This window comes from Kogia breviceps, chromosome 14 (assembly GCF_026419965.1).
Source record: "Kogia breviceps isolate mKogBre1 chromosome 14, mKogBre1 haplotype 1, whole genome shotgun sequence".
Taxonomy (NCBI): domain Eukaryota; kingdom Metazoa; phylum Chordata; class Mammalia; order Artiodactyla; family Physeteridae; genus Kogia; species Kogia breviceps.
This window is the reverse complement of record NC_081323.1, coordinates 9,573,733-9,599,423: the sequence shown is the minus strand read 5'-3', so window position 1 is coordinate 9,599,423 and position 25,691 is coordinate 9,573,733. Positions and strand designations below refer to the sequence as shown.

The following is a 25,691-nucleotide window of genomic DNA, read 5'->3' as shown; positions in this document are numbered from 1 at the left end:
TCTCTAATTGGAGTTGTATTCTTTAAAAGTCTTGGATGGGGCTCATGGGGGTCTGTGGGCCTCCTTGAAATTAAATGCAGAATATAGTTTGTATGTGCAGTAGTTTCATCAGATTCTCCGTGGGATCTGTAACCCCCCAAAGACTAAGAACCACGATTGCGAACGGTTCCAAATACCACTTGTGGCTAAATGCATTTTCCCCCTATTTCTGAATAAGCCATATTTGTATGTGGTGAAAATAAAGTCAAACAGTATGACAGGGGAGCGAGAACCAAGACTAGGGTGAAGAGGTCCTTCACTCATCTTGGGCCCACAATGCAAAGGGGGTGCCCCAAACCTCAGTAATCGAGATAAATACTGTTTTAGTGTAATACTTGAAAACCAAAATTAATGGAAATTTAAAATTTAATGGAAAAAATCCATGACAAACAAAAATATCAAAATTTCAAATAAAAACAAGGTCAGTATTACAGATTTTTCCTTTTGCGTTAAGCTCCAATATGGCTCAGAAGAGCACTGTTACCAATCATGGCTTTTTATAAGTTTCTCACGTATTCTTCCAGGGAGATTCCACGCAATTGCAAGCAAATATGTATAGATCGACTGCCTACCTATATGCTTTTTGTTATACTATGTACACCATTTTATTTTCTTTAATTTCAATTTGAAAGCAGTCACTGTTTATTAACTGACCAGATTACAAAAATAATCTTGGTAGGTACCTTAGTTCATCCTTCTAATAAGCCTGTTGATCTGGCCTTCCCTGTTGCGAGCATCTCCACCTTCTACAAAACAGGTGGTCCTTTTCTTCGTTCCACCTCGTGGAGAAGACAGTTTGAAGGGCCACAGGAAGTTGTTTGCTTCTTTGAAACGTTTTCCAACAGTATAGATCTCATGAATCAGATCTTCCATGCAGATAATACCTTATTTGCTAAGAGATCGAGCAACCAACGTGTTATCCATCAGGGCAATTCGCTTCTTGCCCATTTTGCCATAATCACGCTTGTAGATCAGTTCATTTACTGACTTCAGGTTTGGGTACTCCCACGCAATGTACGGTTCCACAATTCTCAGCATGTTAATTGAAGCCTTGTTGAGCTTCACAAAGGTGCCATTGAAGATCTGACGGAGGCCAAGAAGCTGTAACGCCTGTCGAAACTTGGGGCTCACACCACTGATACCTCTGATCCTGATGACAAATGCCAATTTGGGTTCAGTGGGTACGTAGAAGTTGCTGGCTTTTCTTGCCATCCTAGCCATTCAAATTTCCGTTCTTGTGTACACTATTTTATACCTGGACTTCTTTATTTACTATATCTTCAAGTCTGTTCCATATCAGAGTGGACCACACTATATTATTTATGTATGTTATAAATACATATTTTGTATGTCAATTATGCAAGAAAACCCACTTATTGTCTTTTCTTTTAATGTATCGCTCTCAGTAATTGCTTTATATAATTAAACTCTTTTCCCTAAAGCACCACCTTTTCCTTGAAAATCCATTTCTCAAACACCGGATGCTACATTTGTTTGCCAGGTCACATCATACAAAAAGAAATCTTGGAAGAACTATACCTAATTAGTTCTCTATTTTAAAAATGTGCACGCCTACTTTCCTTCCTCACTGGGATTGGTAACGCATCTAGAAATGGCTGGATGGACCTGGCGAGACCCCCAGGTAAACTGAGTGCCCTAGAGGACACGTTGGCCTCCTCAAGTTACTGGTCACTGCTAATTAGTTTAGAGAGTATAAACCCTTCATATTCTCAAATTCCGTTTTCAAAGAAACAGGAGGCTTAAGTCGCCACAGATGTGAATGACGTCACGAAGAGGGACTTCAGGAGGTGCAGTCGAAATCATCTGAAGCTCGCAAGGCAACGCAAAGCCACCGGCGTGGCCCTCCACTAATAGAATTTAGCCAGGACAAGAGCCATCCAGCTTGTTCCACCAGTAGCTCAGTGCCTCTAATAGATTCTGAAAAAAACATGTCTTTTGTTGTTTCAGTTCGGGCTTAAGAAAAAAGAAAGTGAAAAATAAAGTTGGAAATACATCTTTTGTTGGAAATTTGACCAGTATATTATCATAGGGTATTTTCCTTATTGCGATAAAAGCGGTGATTTCGTAAAACTTATTTTGTGTAATACCTTTCATTGCTTTCCTGGTTGCATATTTGCTATATACATTAATTCCACAAAAAATGTATGGAGGGTCTACTTTGTGCCTGGCATGCTTCCAGGACTGGTGATATAGGATGAAGGCAAACAAACAAACAAAAATCAAGCATTACAAAATACATTCCACGGAAAGGAAAGACTAGGAGCCCACCCGCCCCACAGACCACGGGTTTCTCCAGCGTTTTTCCTTCCACGCCTATGCTAACATATAATATTTTACAATGATGGGGGCTTCTTGTATGGATATGTATATACTTATAGAGACATACAGATATTCACAGTAACATCTGTGAGGGGAATAAAAATCTCCCAAATAAGTGATTTTAAAAATATTCCTGTTTATCTTTAATCTGCACACAGATCACAATTGCCGATGCTCTGAACCATATTCTACACTGAAGACAATTCTCTGCCTTTGATTGTGGGTCAATGTTGTCACATTTATAGGAATAAAAATGACAGCGATTATAATCATCATCACAGAAGTGAAAATGCTCCATTACTGAGGTCTGGCTGCATGACAGATACACTATAAAGCATGTTTATATGTACTGCATTTGGGCTGGCTCTGGAAATCACATAGCAGCCCTGGGAGGCTGGGTGAGATGCAGCCCCAGGTGGAGATGAACACGGGAGGGGGGGTGCGGGTGGGGAGGAGGAGGGGTTCAGAGCAAGTACTTAGCAGCTCCCAGCACAGATCTGCTTGGCTTCTAAGCACCACATTTCCCACTCTAATACCATCTAAGCAAGCTAACAAGCATCCACAAACCCTGTAAATCGACACGTAGAAAACTAGGCTGTTGTTTGTCATTTTGATGGAGCAAGTGCACTAGAGAAAAGCAGGATTTCTAAGTCTCTAGTTTTGTGCTGTCACTAGAGGGTGACTCTAGGTGAGTCGAGTGCCCTCGCCTCTATACGAAATGAGATGAGTATTCAAAACATGGATCCCAAAGGGGTCCTATCCTATGAGGATTAAGCCAGACAGTGCATGTTAAAAAAGAGAAGAAAAGGGGGCTTCCCTGGTGGCGCAGTGGTTGAGAATCCGCCTGCCGATGCAGGAGACACGGGTTCGTGCCCTGGTCCGGGAAGATCCCACATGCCGCGGAGCAACTGAGCCCGTGAGCCATGGCCGCTGAGCCTGTGCGTCCGGAGCCTGTGCTCCGCAGCGGGAGAGGCCACAACAGTGAGAGGCCCGCATACCGCAAAAAAAAAAAAAAAAAAAAAAAAAAAGAGAGAAGAAAAAAATCTGTAAATTGTAAACTGCTTTCCAAATCTTTTTTTTTTTTTTTTTTTGGTGGTACGCGGGCCTCTCACTGCTGTGGCCTCTCCCGTTGCGGAGCACAGGCTCCGGACGCGCAGGCCCAGCGGCCACGGCTCACGGGCCCAGCCGCTCCGCGGCACGTGGGATCCTCCCGGACCGGGGCACGAACCCGTGTCCCCTGCATCAGCAGGCGGACTCTCAACCACTGCGCCACCAGCGAAGCCCTGCTTTCCAAATCTTAATTATCCTGGTTTTTTTTTTTTGGTGAGATTGTCTCATTTTATTTTTTATTGACATGCAATTCACCTAACATGAAATGAACTGTTTTAAAGTGTGTAACTAAGAGGCATAGCTCACTCGAGATGTTGTGCAACCATCAAACTATACTATCTTCATGACCATAAATATATACATATGTCGCACGTGACAACGGCATCGTTCTTTGATCCTTTAGTAATTTAGTGCCCCTCAAGGACACTAGGCTCCTGCTCGAGTCTCCCAACCCCTAGGCCTCTAGCTCACACAGGGTTTCCTGCCTCTTCTCAATCCTGTCATTGAATTTCAAAGCCTTACAATTGCACCCAACAAATTGCTATGGGTATTTATTCATGGTCTTCGTGATATTTGCTGTTTTACAAAGCCAAGTGAATGTCTGGGTCTCTGATTGGCTACAAAGCCAAAAATAAATCCAGGTAACACGATAAAATTTTAATTATAACCATCCTTGGTTTTCAAGACACCCAAATACTGGGTAATCGTACACAAACTGAAAACAATTCCCCTCCACTCCCAACCCTGTCTGGTTGCTGGAAAGTTCTAGAAATAAAGGTAGGGCTCAACAATATTTAAGACCTTTGTACAGAAATACGGAAGCCAGTTCAAAGCCTTTTCCATATCTGGATAACTGGAGCTATCATTTCTTTTAAAATGCAAATAAGTTACTTCGGGTATTACTAGAAAAAAAATTAAACTAGATCATTTGCAGCATAGTGTCGGAAGATTACTTTTAGCAGTGATGCATGTTTCCACAGGGATCAGTCCTGTTTTAATTTCTAGACTGGCAGTCCTATAGATTCACAAATAAAGAGAGGCCCTGGCAATTTCTATAAAGCCACAAACAAGCCCTATGTTTCTGTTTCTTCTGATGAAATGCTCTGAGTCAGGCTGGGTGTTTGTGATCACACCAAAGTAGCAGCATCCAGTTCAAAGTGGAGGAAAAACAATCTTAACAATGTAAGAATTTCCCAAAGTCCAAACATCCCTGACCACGCCGCCACCGCAGCTCCCACAAATGGAAATGGTGTCAGATCTGCATCATAATTGATCCTCCAGATTTCCATCCGCAAAAGAAGGATGTGGTCAAATAGAACAAACGACACCAGGGACAACAGAGGAGCCTTTTTGCTAACGTTCCCCTCCCCTCTGCCCACTAAAGTTTAGCAACCGACAACAATTTCAGCGTGATGCTCAAGATACAATCACCGTAGAGGTTTACGGCATGTGTTAGGAAGAGCAGGGTACAAGTATATCTGCGCTATTTTCCTCCTTGAGATGTGAGCTGCTGATAAATAGTCACTGTAGAGGTTTTTCCATAACTCTTTGATTCTTCAAAAGCAAAGCCATTTTGGGAGTCTAAGCTTTTTGCTCCTGCCCCCCACAAACACGAGGGGGAGGGGAAAAAAGAGTGAAAATGAGGGAGAGTAAGAGAAAAAAGAACAAAAATTTTTGATACAGATAAAAGAAATTAAGCGAGCCATAAAGTCTGGGCTTTGTTTTAACTGGGTTGTAAGGTCCTGCTGTGCTGCCCATAATCCAGCTGGGAGAGGGGCCCCTGCTGGGTGGCTAATTAAAACAATTATAAATACAAAGAAGGTATCAATGGCATTCCGAGACTCAAACAAAGAGATAAAGCATTGAAGATTTAAATAGTCAATGGTCAATCTCTCTACAGGGGATTGTGAAGAGGAGTCAGTGTCCCCAAGACCCCCCAGCTCCTTTTTTATACTGACTTACGTCTGGTTACTTGGGACCCTTCCTTCTGTTGGGTTTACAGACATCAAAATATGTCAATGATGGAATTAAGGGAAAGTATAGGCACGAAAAGACCCGATGTCTTAGCATGTCAGAACAGTGGATCTGAGTTTAAAAATAAAATCCTATATGAGGAAAAAGGCCCCTGCCCCTCCTTTGGAATAGGTATTTTCAAAAACAAGAAAACAGAAAAGATCTTGAGACCTTTTGCCCCAATTCAAAGTGACAAAATGAAAGTCAACGTGAAATGTGATTAGAGGGTTTTTTTTTTTTAAAAAAAGTACTGTAGGCAATTTTAGGAATGTTGAAAATGTAGCAAGTGTGCCAGAATACTACTTCAATGTATTTTTTAAAAGTGAGTTGCAGAATTAAACGTACTCCCCAGCAAAAGTGAAAATCTTTCTTAATTTCTTAGACCAAACATTTTTTTTTCCTTTCTGGCTTTTATAGGTTGAAACCTAAAAGAACACTCAGAAGTATAATAACCTAGAGTTGCATAAATTAGTTCTCTGATTATGGTAAAGATCCTAAAAAGGTGTGAAACTGAAAGCCACAGGCAAGAACTAATTTATGCAACTGTAGGAAAATGTCTGTAGTTACAAGGCAGGACAAAATAAGCGTCAGATGTAGATTCAAATGTGGGATGAGCAACGTTCCTGATTCCTTTAAGGAACAGGATCCAGATCCTGCTCTGCACGCGTCTGTAGTGCTGAGACAGTCCCTCACTGCACTTTCAGAACCTCTCGGGACTCAATCCCACAGCAGAACAGGTCGCAAACGTTTTCAGGGGCGTCCCTCGGGGAGGGTGGTCTGTTTGCTCTCATGAGTGGGGTCTGATCACTGAGAGCCTGCACTTGGGGGTAGGTCAGCAGAGTTTTCAGGAGAAAGACCCCAAAGCTCTGATTCGCTAAGGCTCACCCTTAAAAGGAGCAATACCTCTTTCCACCCTGAAAGAAAGTAACTGGCATAGCTGGTGAAAGCCTGTTAAGGAGGAAGCAGTTAAGGTAGAGGCAGCTGATAAGGACCCCGTGGGGGTCAGAGCCCAGAGGCATCCTCTCTCACCCTCCCTTCTCAGCTCCTCCCCTACCATCCCTCTCCTCCTCCCCCTTCTCCTTCTGTCTTATTTTGCCTCCAGTGGCGAGGGGATTGAGTCTTTCTTTGGGGTTATCAATGCCCCCCCATCCTTTGACTTAGTGTTATTTCTTCCATCAATTACCTGGAAGATGCGTCTCTTTCCCCTGTGTCAAAATAATATCAGTAGAAAGGTCTGAGAGACTGAATGGAAACATTGGCCCAAAGCATCTGCAGCACATGATGATGATTAGTAAAAAGAAAGATAGGATTTGACCAAAATGACTTTTTTTCTGGGATAAGAATGTTGCCTCAAAAAAAAAATGTTGCCTCATAAAGCACCTTTGCTGCTTCAAGTATTTTGAAGTTATCATGTAACCAGGGTATTAATATAAAGCACAGAAACTCCTCTAGTTATGTGTTCGACTCCAAGCTCTTCTGGATTTGAACACAACGCCACGCGGAAGCAAAAGTGTGACAGCTTTGCTCAACGCCAACAGGGGGTGACAAATACCGGGATCTGTCACTTGAGTTCTGGTCAAAATTTTTAGGCTAAGGCAATACTGCAACTCAGATGCACTCGGGGGCAGAGGAAAACGGACAGGCAGATCTGCCAATAACATTTGTGGGTCACGGCCCGCACACCCTATGCCAGGAGGCGTGCAAGTCAGTAAACAAATCTCAAAACATTTAATCTTCCCACTTTGACACGTATACATTCATAATGACAAAAGCAAAACATATGTGTCAAGTTATTGTTTAAATATGAGTCAAAGTCTGCAAACAACCACAGAGGACAGAATTTACTCATTACTGCACATGTCTGGGTGTTCTGTTGATGGGCCTGTGATATTCATATGAGTAACAAACATAATTCATAAGTTATTATTTATCCCATTTCTTTTTTTTGTTTCCATTTCAGTAGACTCATAAAATGTACAGTTACAGTCAGGTTTTTATATAATTTATATTCTATTGACCAAAGACTAAAATATTTTTGTAAAGATTCAGATAATAAATGTTTTAGGTTTTGTGGTCTGCATATGGTCTCTCTCATATATTATTCTTGGTTTGTTGTACAAACCTTTAAAAATATATATACCATTCTTAGTTCATGGGGTAAATGTAGCCCTTAGGCTGTTCGAAATAAAATCCTGTCATTTGTTGACCCCTGATTTTGTCAATAATCATCTAAAAAATGAAAAAAAAAATCAAATACAATTATTAAAGTATAAAAAAAGTGAATACACATTAAAAAATTAGATGTTATAAATACTTCACAAATGTTTTAAAATTTTTTTCTACCAAAACGTTCAAAATTATTTAAGATGGAAAGGTAAAATCCAAATGATAATTGACATCAAGCTTTACATTAAAATTATTTAAACAAAGCTGAAATATATATATATAGTTAAAAGAATTTGTTCAATCCCATTAAATATTCATTATAAAAATAAAACTACTTTCAATTTTAGCATTCAGTGTTCGTCTAGCTGCCAATGTGGAGAATCTAAGCCTGTTACATCAGGACAAAGGTATAAGCAAATTGAAGAGTTATTTGAATTAATATTACAAAATGTCCTCTGCTGCCATGTGTAACTGGTACAAATACTGTGCTCTTTGAAAGCACCTCTAGAATAATGAATTGGGACAATGAGAAACAAGAAAGGGGTTGCTCTGGTATTGCTATGGAGATGGGCTATACAAGTATCTGATGCATTTATAGCACGGGAGAAGGCTTCGCCAGTTAATTCAGTCGTCTTTTCTCTTTCCTAAGTGCTTCACATGCTCAAATCCTCCATGCACCGTGAAGCAATGCTGTCTGATGTTGGCAACAGTACGACAACAAACCTTCAGGGCATTCAGAGGCAAGTGCCTTTTGCTTTGCAGAATAGGACCAGAGATGCGAAGTGTTTCCCGGGGTCTGAACAGTGTCAGTCACAAGCGTGCCTGTTTAATGCCATGGGTTGCACGATGCCACCGCTGAGTACCAGATGTTGAGGGGCAGACTTGCCCATGACTTTTAGCAACTATTTTTGTGTGTGTGTTTCATATTCAGAGCCACAAAAGCGAGGAGTCCAGGACAGAGGCTCCTCTTGCCCAAGTCTAAAGGGAGACTGCAGGCTAGATTAAACAAACAGCGCCAAGTGGGGAGATGAATGGCTGCTGACACTAAGGGGCAGAATCAGAGACAGGACAGGACATGGTAGAGACGCAGTGATCTGGGGAGCCCACGCCCTGTCTAAAGAGAACTGTCAACGTTCTGCCCTTACCAATTACTGACATGTAGGAAAGTGGACCTGCTGTTGCTGGACTGTCTGATTTCTCAAGAGAATGCTAAATTCTGGGTTTTTATATGACAAAAAAATCGACATTACAAATAATCCAAGTTAAAAAACTAAAAGGCACATTTGGAGGGATTAAATCCTTAGGCTGGATTGATTACTAAAGCCACCATGATCAGCCTTCTGGTCTACCGCATTTTCCTATTTGTGCTTATTTTTGAAGGGTTTATGATCATTAATTCTTCATTTTTGATAAACACTAAAGCAATGACAGAGTCAAATGTGGGGAAGAAGAGACGTGTGATTAGGTTAGAAAAGACAGTGAAGGTTATATTTACACCTTCACTCCACACCTTAACAAGGGTTACCTGTGTTCCATCACTTAGACTTTGCATAATATGGACTCAGCAATGTCCTGTTTACAAGTAGAGAAGCCTCCATACCTGGACATGTTACTTTGTTTCTGGTTCTGTCACTAAGTTCAGATAATTTTTGAGAGATCTTCATTGTACTTCATTTTTAGTAATAGGATGGAGAGTGGCAAAATAATGCAAGATAAGAAGAGAGTAAAAGGATGAAGTTAGAGATCTGCACGGAGTATTTCCAGATGTGAAGACTCAGGACATGGGGTTACATCCTGTGGTTCTGGAAGGGCAAACAGAAGATATCTGGCCTAAGAGTTGGGGAGGGAGAATGTAAAGGAAAGGTACCATGTTCTGTGTCAGGCATTTTGGAGCACAGGTGAGGTATCTACAGAGTGGTTAAGAGGTCAAACTGTCCCAAGTTCAAAACCCAGTTTTAATTGTTACAAGCTGGAAAAAGTTGCTTCTCCCTCTGAGCTTCTGTTTTATCATTTGTAAGAGGGTGATAATGATGACCTATCTCAAAGGGCTAATCAAAGTCAAGGTCTAGTGTACATTCCTCAGTAAGTACTCAGTAAAGCTGGCTACTGTTAGGAGAATCATTGGGATTAGTGATGGGAACTTGGGAATCATCAGCAGAAAGGCAGGCAACTGAAATCTGAAGAGAACGGGGCAGGAGGCATATGTATTGGGGAGCATAGAGATTTGGAGGAATATGGGAAGGAAGTGAAACCCTCAAAGGGATCAGAGGAGGAACAGTCAGGTAGCAGAAAGGCAAAGACAGGGTTTAGGGAAGGCCCCAGTGTGGAAATAAAATAGAGACTTTATTTTCTGAACAGTGCGAAGATTGAAAGTGAGTTAGAATGGCATTTTATAAACTTTAGGGTACTGGGGAGAGGGGAGATGTTTAAAGCACATATTCCCAGAAAGCCTGACTCAGTGGTTCTGAGCTGGGGCCCAGGAATCTACAGGGATTCCAACTGCAGGTAGAAAAGCCACTCTTGAAACAACACTGTGTTAAGACAGAATATGCAGCCAGGGAGAAGAGACAGAGAGTGGCCACCATTCTTTCAAGGTAGTTGGTTAGAGTACACATGTGTTTCACCCTCCACTATCCACGCATTGAAGAAAATAAAAAGTTTTCAAGAGAAAACAGGTTGCCTTCAACAGGTTACTTGATAAGTAAAGGAAGAGATGGTGGCTAGGGTGTTTATTTCTATATATATACAATGGCCAATGGGACTTAAACATCTGTGACCCTAGGCTTGGATGGGAGAATTAAATTGGTTGATTTTCAAGTGTTAAACCAACTTTGCATTCCTGAAATAATCCAACTCAGTCATGATGGATAGTGGGAAAGAGACACATTGATCGGACCTCAATCTCAGGTTCCAGGTTCCCTTTGCTGTCTCAGGGTTCAGGCAGGCATGACCTTCTATCCCATCAACACAACAGCTCCCTGAGACTTGGAAATAAACATCAGGTCTTCTAGAGCTGTGATCTTCAAACTGTTTTTCTCTCATACTCTATAAAATAACTTTTTTTTTTTTTTTGCAGTATGCAGGCCTCTTACTGTTGTGGCCTCTCCCGTTGCGGAGCACAGGCTCCGGACGCGCAGGCCTAGCGGCCATGGCTCATGGGCTTAGTTGCTCCACGGCATGTGGGATCTTCCTGGACCAGGGCACGAACCCGTGTCTCCTGCATCGGCAGGCGGATTCTCAACCACTGCGCCACCAGGGAAGCCCCACAAGTTTAAAAAACTGAACTTCCTTTGGTCAGAACTGAGTCACTATTACAATGATTAATTTTTGTGTAATTGATGAAAACAAGGTGACTATACTACAGAATCAGAGCAACAGAAGTTATATCATTGTTGAAGCTGGGTCATGGGCGCAGGGAGGTTCATTACGATTCTCACTCCTCTGTATACGTTTGAAATGTTCCACAATAAAAAGTTAAAAAATAGATTGAAGAAGTATGTTATAAATTCTGGTTAAACATTCCTAAACAAAAAATGTACACTTTTATTGGCAGTAACATTTTAACAAGATGGATGTGACTTTTAACAAGATAGATGGTCCCTTTCTTTGGTGCAGATCAAGTAGCAACCACTATTACCAGGTTCTTGTGTATCTTTCCAGAGATACTGGATGCATATATGAAATAAATACTAACATATACTCTTTTTGATATGTAAATGACAGCATATTGTGTGCATTCTGCACCCTGTTCTTGTCACTGCCTCTTTGTGTATGACTCTGCCATATAAATATATATGTATATATACGGACACTTGCTTTTTATTTTTAAAAATGTCTTCAGAGAATTCCGTGAAATGGATGAACCATAAGTTATTTAGCCAGACTCTTCCCTACTTGGTGGCATTTAAGTGGTTTCCAATCTTTTGCATTTATAATCGGTGCTGCAGTGAATAACCTTCCCAAGTATTGCTTTGCTCATCTCTAATTTTATCTTAGAAAAAAAAATCACAAGTTTTTAAGACCAGTTTTAATAGAAAAATGCCTTTCGACAGCTTAAGAAATACTTTGCATAGATTTGCCTTTCGACAGCTTAAGAAATACTTTGCATAGATTTAAAAACTGACCAAATGTGATTCTTTTGGCTCACTTTCAGGTGGGGCGCTCGTCCTCTTCCCGCTTTTCTAAATACAAAAGAGCCAACCTTGGTGACCTAATACAAATCTCACCTCTTGTTAATTATTTTCCAAATATTTAAGGACAGCTGATTGCTCTTTTTTTTCCTGAAATGCCAGAGAAAGGAGAACTAGCATTTATTGAGAATTTATGACGTGCGTGTAGCATACTAGGAGATATTATCTCATGGAGCCCTCACAACCTCCCAATGACATGGACATTGTTTAAAAATAAGAAAACTAAAACTCTGAGAGGTTAAGTCACTTGCTTAAGGTCACACAGCTGGCAAGTGGTAGAGGTAAAGATTCATCCCAGGTCTGTTCAATTTCAGGAATTCACTCACTGCCTCAGGAGCCTACAAAATATATCCCTGCTATCCAAGCCAACACCGCCTTGTACACTTTTAAAACTACTTTTAGGTTTATGGAAATATTTCAAAGATTAAGTACAGTTCTAGATATGCTTTATCTAGCTTCTCCTAGTTAACAAACTAAGAAATTAACATTGGTGCAACACTATTAACTAAACTAGACGTTTTGTCTGTATTTAACCGATTTTCCCCACTCATGTTCTTTTTTGCGGCTTTGGGGTCCAATCCAGAATACCACTTTGCTTTTAGGATTTTTCTGTTAGAATTAGTTCTTTCTTTCCTGTATTTATCAGCCCCCCCCACCACTTCCTGAAAAAGCAGAAATATTACTGAACATGTGAGTCCATCCTAGTGTCCTAGGAACAGTGCTGGACCCACGACCATGGAGTCAACGGTGACGTGACATGATTTACCTGGCTTGGCCTGATTTATTAAAGTTCTGGCTGTAGAAGAAAACAGGTTTCCAGGGCTCTGGAATATCAGGTGTGCTAATGAACGCCCCGTAAAGCAGGAGGGACACATCAGCACTTTGTCACCTTGTCTGCCAGGCGCCGGAGGAAGTGGGAGATTTGCTCATGACACCAGGTCATTTCCTCCCTCCCTGGCCTGACCTCCCGGCTCTTCCAGCAACAGCCAGTGGAAGCCACGGCCAAGTCACTTAGTGACATCTTAAGGTGAGGCAAAGAACTGACAGGGCACGCTGGTCCCAGACTTGGAGGGGACCTTCCAAATCCAGAGTTCCCCTCCTTGGATGGGATGCCATATGAACAGAAGAGAAGTCTAGACACTGAATGGACATCAGAACATACTTAATAAAAAGAAAATTTTGCTATGTAATTTTACCTGATCTCCATGATTATCTAGTATTTACTTACTATCCATAGTAAGGTTTTTAAAATGTGTGAGATTCATTCAACAAATATTTACTTAATACCAACTATGTTCCAGGAACTATTTTGGCGCTAGGTATAAGCAATAAATGCTAGAGCCCTAACCTCTGCGCTAAAAGAGCTTATATGGATATAGAAAGCAGATCAACAATCAATCAACATAGTATATAAGGCAAGTGAAATGTTAGCCATTCGTGCTAAGTGTTACATTCATTGAGTATGTATCTGAGCACCTGTGTGTGCCAGGCACTGTTCTGAATCTTGGAGAGGTGACAAGGAACAAAACTAAGGTGCTAAGTTCCCTTAGCTTTGAGATAAGACAGATTCTACTAAAAGGGCAGGTGATTTTAAATAGAAGGGTCAGGGAAGGCCTCTCCAAGAGAGTACCCTTTCATCTGAGATCTAAAAGATCAAAAAGCGGGTGGAAAAAGCAGTCCAAGCAAATGGAACAGCATGTGCAAAGGTCCTGAGGTGGAAAAGAAACCAGCAGGTTTGAAGAACTGAGAGAGAAGAACATAGTGGAGTGTGTGCAGTGAGCAAGGGGAGAAAGCAGCCACGGTATGGAGGGAATTTCAGTCCATGGGAACGTGAAAGCCACTGGGCTAACCTGTCTGTTGCCATTTTGACATTTCCCAGAATCCCCTTCCCCACGGGTTCCAGGTTCTGCCAGTCTTCGTTGCTGTGGGTGGGCTTTCTCTAGTTGCGGTGAGCGGGGGCTATTCTTCATTGCAGTGCGTGGGCTTCTCATTGCAGTGGCTTCTCTTGTTGCAGAGCATGGGCTCCAGGTGCGTGGGCTTCAATAGTTGTGGCACGCGGGTTCAGTAGTTGTGGCTCGTGGGCCCTAGAGTGCAGGCTCAGTAGTTGTGGCGCACGGGCTTAGTTGCTCCGTGGCATGGGGGATGCCCCTGGACCAGGGCTCAAATCCATGTCCCCTACACTGGCAGGCGGATTCTTAACCACTGCGCCACCAGGGAAGCCCTCTATGCCTGCTTTTGTGCTACAACAGCAGAGCTGAGTGGCCTGCAAAACCTAAAACATTTTCCTTCTGGTCCTTTACAAAAGAAGTTTGCCGGCCCTGTGCTAAGACATGGCAGGCCTTGAGCAAAGGCTTCAATTCCCCCCGTGTCTGAAGACAGAGTGATTTCAGTTATTCTGACCTAATCTTGACACCCAGCAAAGGTTTTATGCAAGGAAATGATGGTGTTCAGCTAATGTTTGAAGATTCTGTTTTTGCTACTGTGTGGAGATGGCTTGGAGGAAGGCAAGACTGGAAGTAGGGGGTCCATAAAGAGGCAGTTATCCAAGTGAAATACGATGAGGACTTGTACCAGGGGGAGGGTGGTGAGGATGGACAGGAGGGGAGATGCAAGATAGATACAGTCTAGAGACACACGGTGGCATTGGATACACTAGAGTGCAGATCACGATTAAATACTATTCTCCAATAAAAAGAACCAGAGTTCCTTTGAGAAACAGTTAATCTCAGAGCTGGGGCAGGTAATACACAAGAGGCACCAGGAACATCCTGTGATACGAGAAAGTAAGGAAGTGCTTTGAAAACTATGGGGCCATGTTGAAAGGACAAAGGAGCCAACTTGAAGGACCTTCGAATGGCCAAATCTAGAGTGATTGGAACAAACTAAATAAGCAAGGAGAATAATAAATGATATAAGTCAATAAACAAATGGGGGGAAAGGACAGAGCCTTCTTACAGAAATTCCAATTAACAAATGTGAAAGGAATGATAGAATTTGAAAACCACCATTTCGCAAACACCACAGGGATAATTGTTACAGCCAAAAACGGTGGATGGATGCTAAAGTTAGTGAGCAGAAGAATGGTGAGAAATGGAATATTTGCACAGTCTCAAAAAATCCCCCCCCCCAACCAGGGTTCTTAATAAGGACAAAGGGAAGAAGAGCAACTTCCGAATGAAGAAACCCTGTGGATACCACCTTCACCAAGTGAACACGGTTAACATCAACAGTAATGAGACATACTGACTGCAGGGAAGTCCCGATATGATGCACTGAAAAAAGCCACGGGTGGCATTCCTGAAAAAAAAGTTGCATAACTGCAACCGAATCGTGGGAAACATCAAAGAATTTCCAATTAAGGAACATTCTACACAACACCGGGCAGTACTCTTTAAACGTGTCAAGGTCATGAAAGACAAAGGAAGACTGAGGATCTGTTAGAGGACAACTAAATGAACATGGGAGGCGGAACGGGATCCTGGACCAGGAGAGGAACCTGAGTGGGACAAGTGGTAGAGTCTGAATCAGGTCCGGAGATCAGGCGGCAGTAGCGTAGCAAGGTCATTCCCCTCTTTCCATAGTCGTGCTGTGCTCATGTAAGATGCTAACATTTGGGGAGGTTCCGTGAAGGGTATTTCTGGGAACTGCTATTTCTGCAACTCCTGTCTAAATCTAAAAATATTTCAAAATAAAAACGTTTAAAGCGCCAGGGGAAAAAAAAGATCTGGTTTTGGAGAAATGATGAACAGGATTGCTGATCAACAGGTGTGTTGGAAGGAAGAAAAGGGAAAAAAGAAGTTATTCTGCTTTGCATTGATATCAAGACATAGATACAAGGAAAAATGCCCTAAGACTTAAGATGAACTGTATAATCATCCCTGAGCAATCTGTGTCTGTCTCTACACCCATTTATGTGTACCCAGTAAAACCTATTTTATATGTCCAGGAGGAGTTGTCCTATTGGGCACCACTTCACTCCTGAATTTCCAGAAGGGAGCAGGGGAAATTCCAGCAGGGGAGGCCACGTTTATGAATGTATACCAATGTATACATCTTGAATTGCATACAAGATATATAAATGTATATCTTGATTTCATTTTTCTCTAAAATGAGAATCTCTTGTGAATATGTGAGGCAAAACACTAGAATTAGCTAGTGTTATTCTGTGCCTGTCCTGGAGTCTCTTGTCACAGGTATTATACAATCTATGCGGGATCGAATACGAAGTTCCAATTATAGCCACATCATTGAGCGAGTACCTACCCTGTGTCAGGATCTGGGCCAGGGGCCAAATGCCTGACCTCACTTCACCCTCCCACTAACCCTGTACTCATCATTTAGATGAGGAGGTTGAGTTTCTGGGAAATGAATGAAGCTGCTCGAGATCTTCCAGGGTGAGGATGGAGTGTATTTGGGGGTCACTGTCCCCAGCCTCTCAGCCAGTGGCAGAGCTGGCCTGAGATGTGAGTCTAGGCTTCTAACCACAGTTGCAGGGCCTCTGCTTTGTACTCTACTCTTTCCACAATTAGCAGAGGGCAGGACCAGGCACGAAGGGCTTACAGTTTTGTCCAAGTCAGTGTGTTTGCTTAAGGCAGCAACATACAAGTCGTATATTACAAGGACTGGACCCTCAAGCCCCATATTTTATATCTTAGCCACACTTGCCAACACTCGGTATTACCAACTGTAAAGGTCTGCCGATCTTAGTTGGGAGACTAGCTCACCTGTCCTTTTCAAGTCCATTTTCTTGAGTCAGCCCCTTGCAAATGGTCTGACCATACGTCTGTCCTCTCCCACCATCTTTCTGTCCTTAGCCCTTGCCATATTCTCCTCTGTTGGACTGTCTTTTTCTTAGTGATTTGAAAGAGATCTTTGTGCATGCTGGATGTTAATAATTTGTCTAAAATAGGGGGCAAGTATCCTGTTTGCCTTTAAATTTGCTATTTGGTGCCTTATGGCTGCTACTATTACTGGTGTTTTAAATTTGGAGCTGTCGAACCTCTTTTCTTTGATGGTATTTGTGTCTTTTGAATAAACTAAAAATGTATTCCTCCGTATTTTCTCCCACAACTGTCAGTTTTGTTAATCAAGGGGGATTTATTTTTGCAACTACAGCAGGGAATCTAACTTTATTTTTTCTAGCTTGATAGTAAATTTCCCCAGCCACATTTATTGAATTGTCCTCCGTCTTTCTTTTTAAATTACATGTAAGATTTAAATCTATTTCAGATGATCATGTATTACTTTTATAATAGCAATAGCTGAAATACAATTACTTGAAAGGAATAAAATCATATATTGATGTCCTTCTCTCTTGTCTCTCCATGGCTCACACAATGCCAGGAACATAGTACGTGTTCAGTAAATATTCCTGAACTGAAGGTGTCAACTTTTCTGTTTTCTCCTAACAGTATTATGGTATATAATCTGTGATACAATCTTCACGTTAGCTATGGCATCATTACAGGCATTTGGGGGTAAGATCATATTATTAAAGATTTTGTTCTTTTAGTGCCAGTTTTTCAGTTAGATTTTACAGAATCCCATTCTACAGATAAAAAAACAGGAATGTGGGGCACCAGGATTTTCTGCTTTAAAAAGGAAATCAACATAGCGAGTGGGAAGCAGCCACATAGCACAGGGAGATCAGATCGGTGCTTTGTGTCCACCTAGAGGGGTGGGATAGGGTGGGTGGGAGGGAGACGCAAGAGGGAGGGGACATGGGGACATATGTATATGTATAGCTGATTCACTTTGTTATACAGCAGAAACTAACACAACATTGTAAAGCAGTTATACTCCAATAAAGATGTTAAAAAAAATGAAATCAACAAGTGGTATATAATCTTCATGCCCTCTTAAGCCCTTAATCACTGAAGGATTATTCATATCACCCATTTTTGGTTATTCTTAAACTAAGCTACTTTGCAGCAATCCTGAATCTTTTCCCAAAAAACTAAATGATACAGCAATGAGGGCAAAGGAGTAGCCCTTAAAAGACACTAGATAAGCATTTCTTTTTCCTTCTTTTTAAATATGTCCAGTTTTAAGGAATTGCTTCCCTCCATCTCCCCACCCCATTCCAAGGCTCCCATTCATTTTCTGACATGAGCTTTTCAACTGCAGCATTTCCAATTTTTAGGCTGCCCTCAGTTACTGAAAATCCGGCAAAGCTCTGCACTTAACTTTTTTGTGGTGCCCGCCCCCATCCCCTTCCTTGATCAAGGCTGTGCTCAGCTTTCAAGAGTTACATTTAAATATAGGAACAGAAACAGTCTGTGAGGCTATTAGCAGTGAAAGATAATCCATTGGAAATGGTTCCCTGCCCGGCAGTTTTCAAGCAGACTCATCACCAAAAACTAATTATGCTGGCAGCTTTGGTCATCATAAACGTCATCGTCCAATTAGAAGTTACAGCATTTGCTGAGTCCTACGATTTATATACAACAGGTATTTCATATTGATTACACTAATCAAGGCACATGGTATAAATTCCTAACATCCCAGGGCAAACAGTCCAGATTTTTAATAATTCTCCTTTTTGCTGGTTACTGCACTAATTATGTGCTAAATAATGACATTATTATTATATTATAATATATATTATATATATTATTATTAGTGGTGAAATTTCAAGTGATTTTATGTCTATACAGTGCCTACTCTGCTGTTGGATTAAGGGGTTGGTGGATTTTATACTTGCAAATTGATACCTGGTCATCAGGACACTTGCGATATTTTTTGCCATTTTAAAATTTAATACACATCACTTAACTAATGCAAAAATATGATCATGGATGGATTTTTAAAAAGTCCTCCACTAACGCCATTAAAAGTTACTAATGCGATAATGATAATCAGCTTATCTAAATTAGCATTGTACTTAACAAAATAACACATAGTTTTGGAGAAGGAGAAAGTCAACTTGGCCTTTCAGCATTGCTGATGAGGGTACACTCGTACAACGCTTGTGGAAAGCAATTTGGTAACATTTAGCAAGAGCCTTTACACTGTTCATGACTTTTGACCTAGTAATTCAATTCCTGGGAATCTAGCTGAATAATGCTACACATGGAAAGAGCTTTATGCATTATGATAAAAGTACCATTATTTTCAAGAATAAAAAAATGAAAAGAAACCCATATGTCCACCAAGCGAGTAATGCTAAGTAACATTTATACGTAGTTTTGACAACATGGAGAAATGCCATATTAGGTTATAAAGAGGGGAAAATAAAAATTTCGAATTGTGCAGACATTAGCATGTATTACACAATGATGTAAAAACATACTAAGCAGAGCAAAAGACTAAGAAAATAGAGTACAATGTTAGCAACTGTTGCCTATGGATTTGGGACTAGATTATAGGTAATTTTCTGTATTATTCTGTATTTTCCAAATTTTCTATAAGCATGAATTTAATATGATAAAAATGATTGACTGCATTGCAATAATTTTAAATTAAAACATTAAGATCAATGTATTCTTTTGGAGTGAAACATCAATAGCGCATTGTATTGCCCGCAGGACAGGATTCCCTGTTCTTCAGAGGCGTGGTCACGTTCTCTGAGAACATTCTGTTAGAGGAAAGCAAGGTGAGTTACAGATGAAATCAGGGAATAGATCTATTCTGTGGCTGAATTTTTTTGGCAGCAACAAGGTCAGCTGCTGAAATGACGACTGCTCTAATTGGGTAAATTCCTGTTTTATCCTGAAGTTAGAATGCCAGAAAATAACAAAGGAACCCATGAAGGCGATCAATTCTTCCAAGCTCACATTTTGAAAGACGTTCTATGCAATTCACAAACTGCATTTAAAGAGCTCTTTTCAGTTGGTTACCCAAGTATTTTCCAGAAAATGAGGTTAAAAAGTGTCCAAAGGTGGGTAGGAGGCTATAGGTGCGGAGGAAGAGTATAGAAGAAGCAAAACACAAGAGATGAGATGTTCACAGAATGTTTAAATTCCAAAAGACTTTACACATTTAACGTATCATTTATATTTAGACCTGGGCATCAAAGTGACTAAACTGGCAAAGCGGATGAGAACCTCTAAGCTAAATTTAAAAGTTATTTTTATTTGTAATACTTGCTTGTTGTAAAAAGCCTAACAGAATAGATTTTATTAAACTAATAAAAGCTCTCCTCTCTTTCCCACGCCTGCTTCACTTATCAGAGACGGCCACCATTAAAGTTATTTCATATCCTTTAAGACAATATTCATGTATATAACTTAAAAAAAAAAAAACCAATGGAGATTATACTGTACAGAGTACTCTGCAACTTAATTTTACTTAAGAATTGACCTTCAATCACTTGTATCTCAACACACATGGGTCAATCACTTTTATTTTTAGTGATGCGTGGTCGGCACTGCATGCCTGTATCATCATTTGACCAGCCCTGTTCTCATGGACATTTGGTTGTATCCTGCTAACTGTTCTTGTGGATAATGCTGCTCTGAACATCCTTGAACATACTCATTTGCATACTTGAATTAATTCCACAGGAGAAATTCCTATAAGAATCATTGCTGGGTTAAAGGGAACTCACATTTTTTTTTTTTTTTTTTTTTTTTTTTTGCGGTATGTGGGCCTCTCACTGTTGTGGCCTCTCCCGTTGCGGAGCACAGGCTCCGGACGCACAGGCTCAGCGGCCATGGCTCACGGGCTTAGTTGCTCCGCGGCATGTGGGATCTTCCCGGACCAGGGCACGAACCCGTGTCTCCTGCATCGGCAGGCGGACTCTCAACCACCGCGCCACCAGGGAAGCCCGGGGAACTCACATTTTAATATTTTGGTAGATATCACCAAATTGGTCCCCCTCAAAATCTCCCCCTGGCAAGGCATAAGAATACTCTTTCCCACTATCTGGCTGTAGAATTAAATTTTGTTTACAATGAATAGGTGATTTCTATTCCATTGTGTTCACTTATTATGTCCATTTATTTTAAAAGGACAGGCATTTTTTACTTGACCAAAGAGAAGAGGATAAACGGCAAGGTCTGTGTAGGTTCATCCTGATTCAAGTAGGTGCATCAGAAATTACTATTAAGAAAGTAATTCCAATTCATAAAATATGTAATTAATTCCAAAGTCACACACACCAATTTGAGGATTAAGGAAACCCCTGGGTAACTGAGAACTGTTGGCAGTATTAACTACTCATTAAAAAATATAAATTATGATTAGCTAGTCCAATCTGGCGCTTAGCATGTGCCAGGCACTGTTCTAGCTCTTTACATAGATTAACTTATTTAACCTTCATGACAACTCTGAGGTAGGTACTACGATTATTTTATAGATTAAAAAAAATGAGGCACAGAGGGTCTTAATATGACCAAGGTCATGCAACTAACGAAATGACAGAGCCAGAATTCCGACCAGGTGCTCTGAATGCAGCCTCTGGGCTCTTAACCACCATGCTACATTCAAAGCTCATCTTCAGGAAATAAGGATGCATTCAACAGTTCTCCAACAAAGCTTTTCATCATAGCACTGACGATGGAAAGCTTCCTTACCTGTCTTGGGTTGGAGGTGCCCCCAACGGCAAGATGCTGTGATGGCTAAAGTACAGGTTTTATTTTTTTAATAAATAAATAAATTATTTATTTTTGGCTGTGTTGGGTCTTCGTTGCTGCGCGCGGGCTTTCTCTAGTTGCGGAGAGCAGGGGCTACTCTTCGTTTTCAGTGCACCGGCTTCTCACTGCAGTGGCTTCTCTTGTTACGGAGCATGGGCTCTAGGTGCACGGGCTTCAGTAGTTGTGGCTCGCAGGCTCTAGAGCGCAGGCTCAGTAGTTGTGGAGCACTGGCTTAGTTGCTCCGTGGCATGTGGGATCTTTCTGGACCCAGGCTTGAACCCGTGTCCCCTGCATTGGCAGGTGGATTCTTAACCACTGCGCCACCAGGAAAGCCCCTACAGGTTAATTTTTATTTTGCTTTTCTACATTTCCTCCAGTGACCACATGCTGCTTTTGTAATAAGAAGACAAAGTCACTTTACAGTAGTGACAGTTCTTAAGAACTGAATGCTTTCAATACCGGAAGGTAGCTTATCTTTCCAATGTCTCATCCAACCTCCATACCAACGGCCACTCAGCATCAGGAAGGTTTCGCTTCATCAAACCACAAAACCATGCAAACACCATGCCCCACTTGTGTCCGATGACTCTGCGCTTCAAGAGCTCAATCTGTAAAATGGGGCCAGCGTCACCTACTCTGGAGAGTTGCTGTATGGAGTCAAGATGTTTGTGAGGTTCAGGCACCATCTGGCACTGGCAGCTATCATATTTTTGGGAGCCAACCCCAGAAGACAGCCACGATGACCAATTTTAAACCAAAACGTTTATAGATATAGACACCGACTGCTAATGGTGACTGCCTGTTTAAAGAGAAAATGAGGGGCTGTGAAAAGAGAGACTTTTCACTGCACATCCCCTGGTATTGTTTGATTTTTTTAAAAAAAGTCAAGATTATTATTTTAAAAGAAAACATTTTAGGACTGAGGACTTCTTATAAATGACTTTCATATTTCAGAGAGAGGATATGTTGAGCTTTTTAGTTAAGTGAACATTTGACAAATGTAAATTTACTTAGTATCATTTAGGTACTTAAGCCACACTAGAATCTTTAATTACAACAGCTACATGGCTAAGGCTTTTGTATTTGAACTGTAATATAAAACCAATATTTGGAGACAGCACACGTCAGAAAAAAATCCTATTCGAACATTCCATTCACGTCAAAAACAATCAAGAAATAGGAGAGCAGTTTAAAATTATGTATCATATTTTCATAAGCTGTTCTGACTGGCAGGGGTAGTAAACTACAGCCTGGGGGCTAAATCTAGCCAACTACCTGTTAGTTTATTTTTCTAAGTGAAATTTTTATTGAGATAATTGTAGATCCACATGTAGTTATAAAAGTAACAGAGATCCCTTGTATACTTTGCCCTGTGTTTCTCATGTAACCTATCACCTGTTTCTGTATAATCCACGAGCTAAGGTTTTTTAGATTTTTAAACAGTTGAGAAAGTTAAAATATTTTGTGATGTGAAATTACATGAGATTCCAATTTCGGTGTCCGTAAAGACTTGCGGGAACGCACGCACATTCCTTTACGTACCATTTCCAGCTGCTTTTGTGCTGTGAGGCCAGAGCTGAGCAGTTGCAAGTGACTGTACGACCCGCAAAGCCTAAAATATTTCCTACCAGCTTTACAGAAAAGTTTGCTGGCCTTTTGGGCTGGAGACTGGGCTAGGGTCAGGAGAGAAATGAGTATCTGGAATAAAGATTTTTCTATTAAAGACAATTTCTAAACGATGTCTGTACCATTGATTCCCTCAGATATCGATGTTAGAAATGTCTTCTTGCAATGAGGGACAAATGGACAATTAAATAAGAGGCAAATATGTCCAGTTCTTTCTCAAAATCTAGAGATGTCTATGTGTTTTGAAAGAATTACACACAGGACGTGAATTTCTCTTAAATATAAAGGGATCATTTATCAAAACTAAAAGTAATGAAGGTAGATTGTTTCAAATCCACAAGTAACCACCAATACGATTGAAATAACCATTTCCCTCCCAGGATGCTTAAAATGGACAAGTGCAGATGACCCTGAGCTGAATACTAGAATTATCTGCTGTTATTCATGTGTTACCCTCTCAGCCTTGGGTAAAAACCCCACCCTTAGCTTTAGGCTGAAGCCAGTCCGTTGTGACCTTTCCAGAAATAGGTGGTGCAGTGTGAGAGCACGTGAGTATGTGTAATGCCTCGAGAATTTCAGAATTGTTTGACAAACATACACTGTCTATTTTCTATAGGCCAAAGTCCCTCAAACAAACAGGTGAGATTTGAGCCATCTTAAGAACAGTTTATCAGAAAAGGGCTGTAGGCAGGCATTACAAAGAGCCTTGTTCGGTGAATCCCTCCTAATGCAAGGTCTTTTGGGGGGTGGGTGAGGGGAGGCAGGGGTAAATATTTAAGTGCTGGTGCTACGAGATCTAGTTATGATGGAAAGAACTGCAAGTCCAAATTTTACCAAGAAAACCAGACCCCAGAAATTCCATTAGCATCAGAGGTCTTAACGTAGCAGCAAAGGGACCATGGATAGAATTTAGAGGGTCCAGGGATTTGGATGGGAAAGAAGATGAATCTTATTTCACTCGCCTCTAACTGAAATTGAGCATTTGTCAGTTTGGGGTGCAGGTACCAAACCACAGAAGCATTAACAGGACCAGTGATTCAGTCAGCAAAAGAAATCAGTTATTTTCATATAACATTCTGGTTGCTGTAGCTATCTTGAAATAAGATTTATGCGCATCTCTCCTTCAAAATTAAGAGTATGGCCGACCCTTGAACGACACAGGTTTGAACTGCACTGGTCCACTTACATGCAGATTTTTTTTTTTTTTTCCCAAAGTAAATACTACAGTAATACATGTCGTGGTTGGTTGAATCCATGAACATGGAGGAACTGCGGACATGGAAGGCCAAAGGCCGACTATAAATTAGACTAAGATTAAGACCCGCATTGTTCAAGGGTCAACTATGGTTACTAACTAGGTCTGCTGCTACAGCCTTCATTTAATATAATGCTAATAAAAATGCCCATAATCCAAGAAACATTTTGATAACTATTTCAATATAACTGTTTTCCTTGGCAAACCTATACATTTTGTTTTATTCTTTTAAACATCACTCAGGGAAGGGATTCAGAGATTCCACTGGACTGACAAAGGGGTCCCTGACTCAAAAAGCAAAGACGCAAACTGGCCTTAAGGCAGGTCTCCCACCCAAGCAGGCGGTGCTGGGTATTAGAAGGAGCTCCACTTGGAGGACGCAGACACTGGTTCTGATCCTGACCAACTGCTGGACTTGGGCTCTTTACCTTCATTTCCTTCTCTATTAAAACAGAAGCGTCTCAAGGTGGGGCGTATACGAGATCCTAGCTACGCGGCCCCTGAGAGTGGCTGAGCACAGGCTAAGGTGGCCGCTCATACACTTGGCAGTTCAAGTGCGGTTATCACCAACGATCAGTATTGAAGCAAAATTTGCTCAACCGTTTTGTAACCTGCCTGTTGGGGGAATGTAACATGGGTCATTCCAGCAATACTTGCCCCCAGCATGTGGGCAGACAGCCTAGGGACATTTTCCGATCAACCAACAACACCCATATTCAAAATTTTTTCCAATCCAACTATCGACCTCACCATTCGTGCAAAAGATCTTGTCCTTTGCCTGCCTCGACACTTAGAACTCAAATCGCCCAGTCCCCGATTCCTCTACTTCTGCCAGTGGAAGACACCCTAGTCTAAGGAGAGTCAGGCTGCAAATAACACACAGGCACGGGAGTCCAGCACACGTGGGTCTGACTTTCCTGTGTTAGCTGCACTGAGCAGGTTAACTTTTCTGAAGATTAGCTTTCTCTTGTAACAGCAAATACCAATGTCATTCATTGTAAGGTTTGAATGGAATCCGGCAGGGAAATGCTTGAACTTCATGGTTCACGGCGCTTCTTTCTCCCACCCAGAGCCCTGGCTCACGGCGCTTCTTTCTCCCACCCAGAGCCCTGGCTGGCCAGCCCCAGCCAGGAGTCTTGTTTTCAAAAGTTGAGACCTTTTCTGTACCAGTGATGCACACAGGCTCCCTTCTTAGGCATGTTTTCTTTCCTCACAGGACTGGCTGCGTAATTTGCAGGGCTTGATGCAAAATGCAAATGCAGGACCCCTTTTTCAAAAATTAAGAATTCCAAGACAGCAAAAGCAGAGCCTGCACCCGAGTGGGACGCCCTTCGTGACTGCATAGACGGCAAGCACCCATGAAGACAGCCTTGCTCC

The 25,691-nt window shown here is 41.3% G+C and overlaps 1 pseudogene; it reads right to left on the bottom strand.

Moving 5' to 3' along the window:
• Positions 1-679: 679 nt before the first annotated feature.
• Positions 680-22,119, bottom strand: LOC131741039 (large ribosomal subunit protein uL30-like; annotated as a pseudogene).
• Positions 22,120-25,691: the final 3,572 nt, after the last annotated feature.